Source organism: Prionailurus viverrinus, chromosome A3, assembly GCF_022837055.1.
Source record: "Prionailurus viverrinus isolate Anna chromosome A3, UM_Priviv_1.0, whole genome shotgun sequence".
Taxonomy (NCBI): Eukaryota; Metazoa; Chordata; class Mammalia; order Carnivora; family Felidae; genus Prionailurus; species Prionailurus viverrinus.
Genome location: NC_062563.1, coordinates 71884581 through 71900123, shown reverse-complemented (window position 1 = coordinate 71900123; position 15543 = coordinate 71884581).

Here is a 15543-nt window from a genome sequence, read left to right as displayed (position 1 = left end):
AAAAATAACAAATGTTAAAATTGGAATAGCTGTATTAATTCAAACAGTAAATTTAAGGGCAACAGGCATTAAAAGGAATAAAGATCTATCTTTAAAATGAAACATTCAATTTAACAGTAGGATAAAATAATTCTAGAAGTGTATGCAACTAATTCAATGGTTTCAAATACATAAAACAATATTGACATAAATATAAGGAGATATTAGCAAAACCAAAATAACTGTAGAAATTTTTCATATAGATTTCTCAATAACATAGAAAAGATAGGAAAAAATATTAAGGGTATAAAAGATTTAAACAGAACAATTAACTAATTTCACCTCATAGACATAGATGAAATGTACTCCACAAATGTAGGATGCAAATTCTTTTCTTTTTTAAAGTGTTTATTTTTAAGAGAAAGAGAGAGAGCATTAAAGTGCTTATTTTTGAGAGAAAGAGAGAGAGCACATGCACATGTGCAAGTGAGGAAGGGGCAGAGAGAGGGAGGCAGAAGATGCAAAGCAGGCTCTTCACTGACAGCAGAGAGCCTGATGCAGGGTTTGAACTCACATACTGTGAGATCATAACCAGAGCCGAAGTCTGATGCTTAACTGACTGAGCCACCCAGACACCCCACAAATTATTTTCAAGGACACCTTAAATACTTACAAAAACTGACGAAGGTAAAACTCAATATAGTTCTAATTATTAAAATTATACAGAAAATGATCATAATGGAATTAAGATAGAAATCAGTAAGAATGTGTTTCCATGCATCAAGGAACAAATTATAAGAAAATTAGAAAATATTTTGAGTTAAATAATAGCCAAAATACTACATTTCAAAGTTAAGAGAGGTGACTAAGGCTGTATTTATTGAGCAATTTATAACTTTAATTTCATACTAGAAAAAAGGGATGGGACTGAAAATTTATATGAATCCAACTCAAAATGCTAGAAATGTGACAAAAATTAAAAATATATAAAATAATAATGATACAGATTAATGAAATAGACATCAATATACAAGAGAAAGAATTGGCAAACAAGAACTTGATTCTTTAAAAAGAGTCTTGAAATTAATAAACCCCTAAGGAGAATAAGAAAGAAAATAAGAAATAAGACACATACTTCAATTTCAGAAAGAGAAAAGGAAGCCCATTAAAGATTGTACAGATATTAAATATACATGTAATAAAAAAAATCATCATGCCAAAAAATGTAAATTTACCAAGATGTATACAGTCTTATAACTTTTCAAGAAACTGAATCCATAATTTGGAACATCCATATAAGGAAAACCAGCCCCAATAGCCAAAGGGTGAATTCTACCAAACATTTAATATCAGTTCAATTAGAATATCAAGACACCTAAAGATATTTTGAGAAAACTTATAGTCCAACCTCATTCAAAAACTGATAAAAAATCCTTACAAACTGTAGGCAAACTAATTGAGAAATACATAAAAAGGACAACAAAGATAAGTTTGCTTTAGGAATAAAGATGGGATCAATGTTTTAAAACCCATCAATATTGTATACCACATTGGCAAAAGAAAAAATCATATCATCTCAGTAGATGCAGATAATGCATTAGATAAAACTCAACATTCATTCATACTTACAGCTCTTAGCAAACTAGGAATAGAAAGTTATTTGCTTAATGTAAGCAAGGATAATTCCAAGAAATCTGTAATATCTAAAGTTGCTTTCATTTAGTGGTGAAAGTTGAAAACTTTTCCTTTGAAATCAGGTCCAAGATAAATATGTCTGCTATGACCACTTCTATTCAACCTTATACTGTAGGATCTAGAAAAAAGGAAAGAAAGAAAGAAAGAAAGAAAGAAAGAAAGAAAGAAAAGGATAAAAATTGGAAATGAATAAATAAACTGTCATTATTAGAAGACTTGATTATGTAAGTAGAAAATCCAAAAGAAAATGCAGAAAAACAGTAAGACTTAGTGCTCCACATACAAACCAAAAGCAGAAAATAAAATCAAAAGACACTATTTGTAGTAGCAAAAAAAAAATCACACTAAAATATGTAAATTCTCTATGCAGAACTCTACAAAACAGTGTTGTAAGAATGTAATAAAGTTTATATATATTGAGATGTAACATTGTAATTGAACAAAAGACTTAATATTAAAAAATCAATCTCTCCAAATTAAACTATAGGCTCAATGCAATCACAATGAGAATTGCAATGGATTTTTAGTTTTGTTTTTGTGGATCTTGACAAGCTGTTTCTATAATTTATATGAGAATGCAGATCAAGAACAGCCAAGACTACCTATTTTCAAATGTTTTGTGCTCTGAAAAATTATTGATAACCACAAAGAGTTTTAATTGGCATGGGTAAGATGTATTTATATTTACTATATTAGATATTAAAACTGAGAACACTTTAAAAATATTTGTGATCATTTTTAAATAAGATCAGTGAATATATAACATTTTAAAATAAATAACGTATTTAAAGATATAAAAATACTATATTTTCCAAAATAAAAAGCAGTAGCAATTAACTTCTAATGTTTTCTCACATTGTCTTCAGAATTAAAATCTGTTGCATATGCTGTTTGGTTAAAGTATATGAAGAAAATCCAACCTTTTCATATGTAGCTAGAAAAGATGGAATCATGTGCCTCCTGAAAAAATCTTGGAGACCACATGGGCCTCAGACACACTTTAGGATGAACTGGCTAAGATGACTAAAGAGTGATGATCTATTTGTTATATAGCAGCAACAATATTGTGTTGGTAGAAAGAGAGAAAACAGAGCAATGGAACAATATAAAGATCCTAAAAATACATATACACATACACATACCTGTACTCTTCATTGATAGATGTTATGTGTCATTATAGAGGCATAGAAGGATGATCTTTTCAATAATTGGTGTTGGGATAACTGGATATCCATGTCAGAAAAAAAAAAAAAACAAAGCTTTACTTCTCCCTTCTACCATGTAAAAAATCAATTTCAGTTGGATTGTAAACTAAAACTATGATACTTTTAGAAGTGTAGAAAAGAATATTATAAAATTTTCAGGGAAGGGAAATGTGTTTGTTTGTTTGTATTTACCTTTAAAATCTCTAACCATAAAAGTGAAGACTGGTATTTTTAACTGCATTAAAATTAAATTATTTTTCTCAAAAGATATCAAGAGAGTTGAAAGGAAAGTCATAGAATGGTGATGGTGTTTGCAATTCAAGGAACCAATGAAGGAGGTGTAAATACAGAATATAGACACCACACACTAGAAGATATTCAAATGGATCATAGTACAATGAAAAGCTGGTCTTCTTCTTTAACCATCAGAAAAATACAAATTCAAACCCTAAGGATATTATCACTACACATCCACCAGAATATGTTAGATTAAAAGAGACTGACGATGTAAGTGCTCACAAGGATGAGGAGAAACAGGGGCTCTCACACAGTGTGGTATTATCTGCTAAAGCTGGACTCACCTTTTATGACTCAGCGATTTCATTCCTATGTATAGATAGACCCAACCAAAATTTATTCACATGCACCAAGAGATAGATAAAAGAATATTCACATCAGCGTCATTATTAACAGCCAAAACCTAGTCTCAACCTAAATGTCTCTGCACAGATGATTGGATAGTTTAATGGTATTCTATTCATTCACTAGAACACTGTAACAGCATGAGCATACAAACACAATAGTTATATAAAAACATGGATGCATCTCACAAACATAATGCTGAACACAAAAAGAACACTTACTAGGAAAATCCATTTACACACACAGTTTCTTTATATGTGCTGTCTTTTATCAGAAAAGTTATTTTTTGAGAAAGGTTAATATTGTTGTGCAATGAAATTTATAACCACACATGTATTAGAAGCCTTTCAAAGTGCTTAACACACATTATCTCAGTCACTCTTGAAAACAATCTCTATTTTGTAGATGAACAATCAGAGGCATAGAAAGATTAATCAACATACCACAATCATAAGCGACAGAACCAAAAATAAACACAGTTCTGAATTCAGAGCTTACAGAGTAGTATGTCTTATAGGCATTACCTCATTTAATGTTGTAAACTTGGAAGGAAGGAGCTATTATTTCTATCCTGTGTGAGAAAAAATGAGCCCTGAAGAAGTTAAATCATTGCCCCAGGGTCACAGAGCAAGGAGAAGTCCATTACACTGCCTTCTTGTAGTAAGACAAACAGGTACCTTTTTGTTACTCTATACAAGTCCACCAAAATAAAGTACCTTCCTTGCTTACACTGAGTAATTTGGTGAATAAAACATGCTATGCTGAGCCACATGACCTGTTTATTCCAAAATTGAGAAGTAATATAAATCTATTTCTGGATTTCCATGGTAATATGTGACTAATAATTTTGCTTTTGTGACATCGGACCCTGGGGCCTAAGCAGGACTAATCTTGATAATTAGAAAACCAATTTGAAAGGAAAGTGCCAAACAGCTAACCAGAGAGTGAAACAGTCAATGCTACCTCTGGGATATAGGTGGCTAATTCTTTGGTGTTCCTAGTGTCTTTATCACAAACTACAACCATGAAATGGCAAGAAACCATGTAACAGGACCCAAGGAGAAGAAGAGAAGTAGCTTAGTCAGAGAGAAGTGGATAAAGAGAAAAGGAGTAATAAAGAGACAAAAATGAAGGGAAAAAAATTAAGGAGAGAGAACAAAGTTTTAAAATGGAATTTCCATGTCTTGGCACACTGGCTGGAAAGAAGAAAGGAAGGAAAAAAAGGGAGAGAGGGAAAAGATCCCTCTACCCTAAGAATAAAAAATAGAGAAAGGGGTGATGATAGCAACTTCCATTCTGAATTCTGCCAGTTTGTAGAATTAGATCACATCCTTAGTGATTCCCAGCACTTAATCACCATTCCTTTCTAACTCTCTCGGCCTGAATAGAAAAACGCCATCCCACATTCAGCATGATGTTACAATAAAATGACTTCTTCCAAGAACTTGCTTTGTAATTTGGTGAATTACAATGCCCACCCAGCAAAATAATGTGATGCCTGCTAGTGACCAAAAGGCTTCAAAATACCATTCACTTGATTCCCTGTCCTGAAAATAAGTGGTTTGCCACCAAATTTATTATTTCAGAAGGGCCTAAGTACCACTATTTGAGTCACTGCTGCACACAGTAGTTCTGGTAATGTTGACAGCAAATACTTGGTGTCAGTTTTAAAAACAAGATGAGTTTTGCCCAACATCTCTTATCATCTTCCTTTTGAGCTCCTTTGACTACACTAACAATCTTTTAAGGTGTCATTTCAGCCAAAAGGAGATGTTCAGTCTTAGCTATCAATTTTATGCAGACTCTTATTCTAAGAAATGCCACCACTGGCATTGTGTTGTTTTCAAACTCTATACTGTGTGATCTGTAAATCTGCATTCCCAATGGGAAAAAAATGAATTCATAGTTCATATTTTTAGAAGGCAATACAAGAAGCTCAGCTGCTTTCTGAAACTGATAGAATGGCAGAAATATCTCTTTGTCGTGTAAGGAGATATTTTCAATCTCCTCCAAAGGAACTCCAGCAATGGAGAAATGAACATTCTTTAAAATAGTAAATTAAGCTCCAAAATTTATAAATGGTTTGAAATAGGAAGTAGATATTTTGAAAATGTTATTTCCATGAATATCATAAGCTGTAGAGAATATCACTAAGAGATATCTAACATGGTGATTATTTTACGAGTATTTTCCCACCTCCGCCTACCCTTAAGAACTTTTTTATATTTTTTCTGCATAACTTTAAAAAACTTACTTATACTATGAAGTATAAGTAGAACTTAATTGGAAGTAAAACTATGCAAATGCCATCAACTAGAGGTTAGTTTAAGTAAAAACCAATATATTCTACCTGAAGTAAAAGGTCAGAAAAAGACATATCCAAACTTGTATCAAATGTATGTGGTGCTGGAAAGCAAGAGAATTGTGTAAGTTTTATGAGGTAGAAAATCACGATCTCCAGAATTAGAAGAATGGGACACTCACTATTCTTTGTGTATGCCACAAGAAAAGGACTCAAATTGTTTTCCTGTGCCCACTCCCATTAAAGTAGAGAATGGGAAAGGAATCCCACTGGAGAATATTTCCATCGCCATTTGCATAGGTCGGGGGCTCAAAGAAGGTCATCCATCTCTCCTAATATCATTAGGGATCAAACAAGGAGGAAAATGACATTATTTTCTGGATTCATCATTTGGTTTTAAGTATATTCAGTCAGGCAGCCTGGGATGGGCTGAACCAAAATCAGGTCCATTGGTGCAAAACTTCTGTACCAAGAGTGATCTTCCTCCCTGTTCTCCACCACCACTGCCCCACTAAACATACATATTGCAATGTATAGAGACATTTTTTATTGTTAACTGGAGGCTTCCTCTGTGATGTAGTGGATGGAGGCCAGGGATGCTGCTAAATATCCTAAAATGCCCAAGATGGCCTCATGACAAAAAATTATCTGGCCCAAAATGTCAATAGTACCGAGTTTGAGAAACCCTGGCTTGGGGGATACCCATGTATAAAAATGATAGACAGCTTAAAGTTAGGTACATGATATATTTATTAAGTTCAATGAGATTTTCTTTTTTAGAGGTCAAAGGTAAATAAAAACTAACTGGACTACAGTTTAATTCTTTATTTGTTTATTATTTCTATGTTAAAGTGTATCTTAAAGAAATCAGTGCTTAATTTATCTTGTCCTTTTAAAATTAAAATATTGCTCTAATACAATATCTAAAACCTGATCTATAAAAAAGCTAAACTCATATATTGTACTTCACCAATATTAAAATGTTTGCTCTTCAAAAGACATTGTTAAGATAACGAAAGAACTATCTATAGACTGGAAAAAACATTTGCAAAGCATATGTCTTATAAAGGACTTGGAGATAGGAAGTAGGGAGTAAGAAGTTTCATACAGAAATGTGGCGCTCAGTGGAAATAAAAGGCCAGTTATATACATTTGGGAATAGTTAGTGTATATATGTTACATACAGCCATGAGATCAATGATATCTCAAAATTGTGGGTGGAGAGAGTTATTGGAAGCCAGAAGTCTAACAGGAAAAAAAGATGTCTCTAAAAAAGAAGTTATGCAACAAAAACAGAAGCTTAGTGGAAGGAATGATTCAAAGAGATTGACTATTAGTGATTTAAAGACAGTCAGCATACAATAGATCCCCCTTGACTGTGGAGGATACATTCCAAGAGCCTCAGTGGATGCCTAAAACCATCGGGACTACCAAACCTTGTATATACTATGTTTTTTCCTATACCTACTGACCTGTGATTAAGTTTAATTTATAAATTAGGCAATGTAAGAGATTAGCAACAATAACTAATAATAAAATAAAACAAGTATAACAATATATTGCAATAAAAGTTATGAAAATATCTGTGAAAATATCTTAATGTATTGTACTCAACCTTCTTGTGACATGAGATAGTATGTGCCTACATGATGAGATGAAGTGAGGTGAGGTGAGCCACACAGACCATGACACCAAGTTAGGCTACTATTAACCTTCTGACAATATAACAGAAGGAGCATCATCTGCTTCCTAACTGCAGATGACCATGGGTAACTGACACCATAGGAAGCAAAACTGCAGATAATAGGGGACTACTGTATTTCATTTATCTATTGCATCTTCAAGAATATTGGTCTAGTGTTCAAGAACATAATATAGTGCCTGGAAATCAGAAAATCTGAAAAAAAATGACAGGTGGTTAATAAGAAAAGCCCATGAAGGCAGCAAAAGGAAACTGTCTTTAATGGAAGGTGGGAGGCTGAGAGGAGGGATTCCTATTAGTGACTTTGCCTCAGGGATATCTGATCTTAAAAATGGCATGCCTACCTTCTTCCAGAGTGTGAGAGAATTTCTCTGGAACTGAAGCAGAAGGAATTTTGCAGATTCTCTGGTTTGGAATCAGTAGGTGCCTTCAACTCTAGACTCAGATACAAGAAATGTGGTAACTGTAGAGCTACCTGGAATTCTTTCTGGCACCGGGGTAGGGGTGGGGAGTAGATTCATAAGGCAAAGATAGAAAACAGATTCACAGAAGAGAGTGCTCAGGTCAACTAATGAGTCATGGTGCCTTGTAGACATTTTTAAAGTTCTATATTAGTGTCTTTTCTTATTTAAAAATCCTTGTGTTCAACAATATTAAGTACTGTGTGTTCAGTAATGTGATAGAAATATTGTATAAAAACAAATTTTAAGGTTTCTTTTCAGTACCGTGCCAGAGGTATTGTGGAAGACATAAAAAAGAAAGTAACATGTCTGCAAACAACCAGTGGAGAATTAGGAGTCAGTGTACAGCCACATTTTGGAAGTATTAATAAAGTTCATAGAAACAATATTTTAATACTGTTGTAAATTACTAGAAGCACAATTTTTCAAACACCTCCATAAGAAAACCCTGCTATACCCTGTTATATTTCAACCAGATGTAAATGTGCCTATACATGTATGAGGTATAAAAAGTAGCTTTTGGTCAAGTTCACTGAATTTGATAAATAAACATCAGGAATGACATTAACTGAATGCTACATGCTCATTCAGTTCTTTCAAGTGTTGAAAGACAAGTTCCTTCAAGTGTTGCTATGGGATAAATTATATACCAAAATAATGTAGTGTCAGATATGTTTCTTTCTTGCTCCTTGGATGGATTTAATAACGTAGTAGGTTCTTTCCACCTCTAATTTATTGTTGGAATGGGATTTGACATTTTGTCTAGGTAAAATTATATCTCTAGAGGGAATTTTCAATTGATAAAGTTAATTTCAGTCATTTTGAACTTTCAACAAGTCTGGGAGGTTTTTACAAAAAGAGTAACACTGTCAACAAATGAGTCGAGTGATTATATATTTTAGTTTGAGTTTTTTGAAAGCATATGAAAAGGCAATTCACACAGTTTTTGATACTAGGAAGAATACTCAGGGGTTATATGTCTATCAAGTGTATTACCAAAAAAATAAGGCAAACATATAAAATTTATTCCTTTCAAGTAAACACAGATTAAAATGTTCTCCCATTAAGAAATTGAGTAAACCGAACAATTTAGAACCAAACTAAGACATCTTCAAACAAATCACTGAAGTTTTGTCCATCCTTTGTGTAGATAGGTCACAGACACTGTGGTGTGTGGTTCACAACAGTGGTCATAGACACCTCCAGATAAAAATAAAAACTTAGCCAAAGAGTCTACTACTTTGTTTTTCCAATGTCTAAGCTATGTAAATACTCAGTTCTTCCACTGAAAAGTTTCCCCTTTTCCTTTAGATATTGGACATTGTATATACAAAGACAACCGTGTGCATTTAAGCTTAAAGAGACCTAAGCAGACTGACACAGGCACACTCCCATTAGATAGCACTAATGTGATGAGTACATAATTGCATTCTCATAGCTAAAACCAAACAAAATGTTCCCTGCCTAAATATGGCTTTCTGAAACTTTGCTCATTATACTTTTGTGCTAGTATACTTCATTCCTTATCGGGCTTTTATGAAGAACAATAAAATTTATTAAACTGTATTATATGCTCTAAGTATGTATTCTTGTTTAATATCCACAAAAATCTTATAAGTTGGAGATTTACATCCAGATTTTGAAGATGACCAACAGAGGTATAAAGATTAAAACTAATCAGCCAGTAAATTAATTCATAAAGATGAAAACTAACTTCACTCAGCTCTGACACAAAAGACAATGATCCTTTAATCGTTATGTACTTATATAGCTTTAATACTTAAATTACAGGGAAATGCCACTTCTAAAATTGAGGATGTCCTGGAAGTTGAAGCCCATGATATGTTCTTTGTTGGTGCTGCTCTCATGTAATGAGGGAGAACTAATTTTATTTTCTACATAAAATTTACAGATATAAGGAAATCTTTAAAATTCTGAAGATCCTACTTTCCCTCTTATGCTCAGCTTCACTGTATTCTTACAACATTCTCTCATTTCAGGGACAACCCCAATAAATGGTCTTTGTGTCATTACTGACCCTATTTTACCCCCCCCCCCAAATGGAGTTCAAATTCAGGCTTAAGTTAAAAAAAAAGAATCTGAAGAAGTTTCTCCATTCAAATGCCTACTATATCTCTGCTTTGACTACAACCTCCAAGTCACTGGCTATATTGGAGGGAAAAAAAAGATAAATAAAAAAAGAAGCAAGAAGAAATAATGAGAAAAGACCAGGTTTGGGGGAACCTGGGTGGCTCCGTTGGTTAAGTGTCCAACTCTTGAATTTTGGCTCAGGTCATGATCTCACAATTTGTGAGTTCAAGCCCCACATCAGGCTCTGTACCAGCTTGGAGCCTGCTTGGGATTCTTTCTCCCTCCCTCTCTCTCTGAGCCTCCCCAACTTGTGATCACACTCCCTCTCTCGCTAAATAAATAATTAATAAACAAACAAACAAACAAACAAAAAAAGGTTTGACAGAGTTTTAAAGCATTTCAGAAATGGATTGGAATTAGGGGTTGGTACCATAGATTGAGAATTTTAGTTACCTTTATGCAAATAATAGATAAATAAACATGAATTGTTATGCAGATAAAATCTGCCACTAAAATTTCATGGGAGAGAACAAGGGCTTCCTTGCATTAGACTGAAGGCCCTAGCCCGCCTCTGAATGATTTTACATTTTCTACAACCCCAGAGTCCTATCAAGTTTTGGATTGTAGAAAGGAATGGATACTTTTAATTACTCACTCCTTCAAAGATCATAATCTTGTTTTGCTTTTCCCAGATTCTGGATGAGTTTTTTGAGTTCCTTTCTACATGTACAAATATGAAATAAGATTTAAAAGTGTCCTCATTCTGGATAACACCAATAGGTGCTTTTAACATAGGCAAAATCTGTCAACAATGTGGATGGAGCTAGAATGTATTATGCTAAGTGAAATAAGTCAATCAGAGAAAGACAAATACCATATGATTTCACTCATATGTGGAATTTAAGAAACAGAACAGATGAACATGTGGGAATGGTGGAGGGGTTGTGGGGAAGAGAAGAGAGAGAAATAAACCACAAGAGACTCTTAATGATAGAGAATGGGCTAGATGGGGGATGGGTACTAAGGAGGGTACCTGTGATAGCACTGTTATGTGTAAGTGATAAATCACTGAATTCTACTCCTGAAACCAATATTGCACTGTATGTTAACTAAAATTTAAATTAAAAAAAATCTTGTTAAAAAAGTAAATTGTATACTTTGGGATGAAATTAGGTATTACGTTAGGGAATGAATGTCATAAGCAAGAAAGCAAAATGTTCACAATTGAAACATAAATATACATCCTTATATGTGTTACTTGAAAATAAAAAAAATAAAAATAAAAATGTGTTACTTGAAAGGTTCTGATGAAAGCACAACTCAAGAGGTTAAAACAAAAATTAATGGGGTGACTGGGGTGCTCAGTTGGTTGAGTGTCCAACTCTTGGTTTCAACTCAGGTTATGATTTCTTGGTTAATATGTTGGGCTCTGCATTGCCAGTGCAGAGCCTGCTTGGGTTTCTCTCTTCCTCTTTCTTTCTCTCCCTCTCTCTCTGATCCTCCCCTCCTCTTGTCTTTCTCTCTCCCTCCCTCATTCTCAAAACAAATAAACTTTAAAAAATAAAATAAAATAAAAATTAAGATATTCACTTAAACATATAGCCCATCTGTCCACAACATGGAGAAATATTCTGTCATTTACTTCAACATTTTAACTAGATGCTTTTTAATATGTCAAGGTTCAGAGACCTCAGATGGTCTTTCACTTTTAACCAGATGTTTCAAGATGCAACCTCTTCTTCCCTCACTATGATATTTTGCAATCTGTTCCTTCCTGTCCTTCTACTCTCTTCCATCTAGCAACTCCACACTGCTAATTATCTTGGTCTGAATGTATAACATAGAGAAAAAGGAAGGATTTTTATTTTAGCAGCAAGAACTCCCAAGTCAAAGTTTTTATGGGTATAAGACAAAATATTCCTAAAGATATATCCACCATAGGGGTACCTGGGTGGGTCAGTCGGTTAAGCCTCTGACTCTTGATTTCCACTCAGGTCATAGCTCATGGTTTGTGAGTTGGAGCCCTGCATCAGGCTCACTGCCATCAGTGCAGAACCTGCTTTGGACACTCTGTCCCCCCTCTCTCTGCCCCTCCCCAACTTGTCCCCCTCCTCACTCTCTCAAAAATAGAAGTAAAACATTAAAAAAAGACACATCAACTATATATTAAATAATTGTTAACTGCTGTTTAATGAAAATAAGATTAAGTGTCTATGAACAACTTAGATGATGGAAGAGAGATCAATTTTAGGTCAGGAAACCTATCAGCATGATTTTCCCACAAGTATGCAAACTGTCTCATGTGAAATTGTTATAATACCCATGATTCCTATACCAACAGCAAGTACTAGTGCCTGTATTTTCAGTCTCCATGAAATCTACTGACTTCCTCTACAAATCTGAACACTTTTACTCTTATGTAACAAAAATTTATCCCTAAGTTTTTTCCTGGTCTAAAATCTGTATCAGGCTGTTGAATGCTGCGAAATTAGGATGCATTTTCGGACAATAGACAGAAAAATAGAAATGTGAAGAGGAAATAGTAAGCCACAGCTAATATCACAAAGTTATAGGATCATGTTTCCATACCAATAAGTAGCAATAACAGATATTAGATCCAGAGTGGCTTTCAAGGGGACATACCGATAATTTAATTTTTCCTACCAAAGGAAACAAATTAAAACCATCTCACTAAAATGGAGTTTAACACAAAAATAAATTCCAATTTACCTGTCAAGAATATTCTGTGGATATACAAATGGAACGATAATGTTCTAATGGTAGATCTGAAATAACGAAGCACATGAGTATTTACTGTTAATGATGCAAATAACCGACAGACCTAAAGAGTGGTGCTTCCATATTTTTTATTTTAACAATATTCTATTTATCCAAGTATTAATATCCCTTATTTGAAATCTTTACCAATTCGACAAGAAATCCAATGAAAAGTAGAGAAAGCACACCAAGCAACTTTTCTAGATAAATGAAAGCCCATGGGAGGAAAAATAAGATACACAGACATACAGATAGATGATATAGATGATGATATAGATGATATAGATAGATATCTATAGATATAGATAGATTAAAAAAATTTAAGAGGGTAGATATCATGTTAAATACTCCCCCTACCACACCCACACACACCCCCCAAGCAAGCAAACTTTTGGAAGTGATGGATAGGTTTATAACTTTGATTGTGGTGATGGTTTCATGAGTGTATGCATATATACAAACTCATCAAATTGTATGCATTGATATGTGCCAGAATTCTCTGAAGACAAAAGTCAACACCAGCACTGGAGTGAAGACTCTGAGCTTTGGTATAGAAGCAAAAAGGCAGAGATGAATGCAAGGACCTTGGATGAAGCCAAGGACCCTAAAAGAGGGCTAAAGATTTGCACATTCCCTGCTGCCAGGTTAAACAAATGCCATATATATGCACACAAATATATACCAGTTTTAGATATCAAAGAACTTAAACTACTGTGTCAACTAGATATTATAAAATACTTACAGATGAGATATTTTAAAAAATAATTTAACTTTTATTTATTTCTTTTAATTTTTTTTAACATTTATTTATTTTTGAGACAGAGAGAGACAGAGAATGAACGGGGGAGGGACAGAGAGAGAGGGAGACACAGAATCTGAAACAGGCTCCAGGCTCTGAGGTGTCAGCACAGAGCCCGATGCGGGGCTCGAACTCACCGACCGTGAGATCATGACCTGAGCCGAAGTCGGACGCTCAACCAAGCCACCCAGGCGCCCCAATAATTTAACTTTTAAAATAAGCAAGCTCTGGGGTGCCTGGGTGGCTCAGTCGGTTAAGTGGCCGACTTCGGCTCAGGTCATGATATCGCGGTCCGTGAGTTTGAGCCCCGCGTCAGGCTCTGTGCTGACAGCTCAGAGCCTGGAGCCTGTTTCAGATTCTGTGTCTCCCTCTCTCTCTGACCCTCCCCTGTTCATGCTCTGTCTCTCTCTGTCTCAAAAATAATAAAAAAAAAAGTTAAAAAAATTTTTAAAATAAGCAAGCTCTAAAATAGTGTCACAAGGGATTAGGGAAACCTGAAAAAAAAATGACTAAACAATTTTTAGAAATGAAAAAAAATTATGGAAGAATTAGAAATGAAAATAAATGTCTACACCTAGATAAATGAATAAAGAAAATGTGTTATATATACACAATGGAATACTATGTAGAGTTTAAAAAGAGGGAAATTCTGCCATTTATAACAACGTGGATCAACCTTGAGGATGTTACGTTAAGGAAAATATGTCGGTCACAGAAGGACAAAAACTGTATGATCTCACTTATACAAGGTAACTAAAATAGTCAAATTCATAGAAGCAAGGAATAGAACTGTGGTTCTCGTGGCAAAGAGGAGAGGGAAATGGAGTTCTAAATTCATATAAAGTTTAAGTTAAACAGGATGAATGTGTTCTAGAGATCTGCTGTACAACATTGTACCTATTGCCAATAATACTGTATTGTACACTTAAATATTTAAGAGGGGAGGGGAGGCTGGCTGGCTCAGTTGGAGGAGCATGCAACTCTTGATCTTGGGGTCATGAGGAGTCTGAGCACCATATGAGGTGTAAAGATTACTTAAATCAAGAAAAAAAACACTTTAAAAATTTTTAAGAGGGTATATCTCATGTTAAGTACTCCTCTCCCCACAAACCCCCTACAAGGAAACTTTTGGAAGTAACGGATAGGTTTATAACCTTGATTGTGGTGATGGTTTCATGGGTGTATGCATATAAACAAACTCATCAAGTTGCATGCATAAATATGTGTATTTTATTGCATATCAATTAAACTTCAATATAGCCATTTTAAAAAGAAAAAGTTTTAATATTTAAAATAAAATATTAATAGATTAAATATCAGAATAGGCAAACTGAGAAGAAAAGTCACGAATTCAGAGACAGGGCTGCAGAAATTATTCCAAACGTAGCATAAAAAGAAAAGCAGGTGGAAAATTTGAAAGAAGATTAAGAGTCATGGATGATAGAAAGAGAACAACCATTCTATAAGTATTCAATAGCATTCGTTAAGCATCTATTATGCTTTAGGGACTTTCTAGTCTCTGAGGAGAAAAAGAGTGGGAGAAAAAGATACAAAGTAGGAAGCAGGAAGTAGATCGCATGGTGATGGCTGTTATGGAGAAAACTAATAGGACAGAGTTCCAGAGAGAGAAGAGATAAAACAGAAGAGAAGCTACATTAAAAGCAAGAATGGTTGGGGCACCTGGGTGGCTCAGTCAGTTAAGCACCTGATTGCACTCAGGTCACGATCTAGCAGTTTGTGGGTTCAAGCCTGGTGTGGGGCTCTGTGCTGGCAGCCTGGAGTCTGCTTCGGATTCTGTGTTTCCCTTTCTCCACCCCTCACCTACTCATGTTCTGTCTCTCTCTCTCTCTCTCTCTCAAAAATAAATAAACATTAAAAAAAAAATTAAA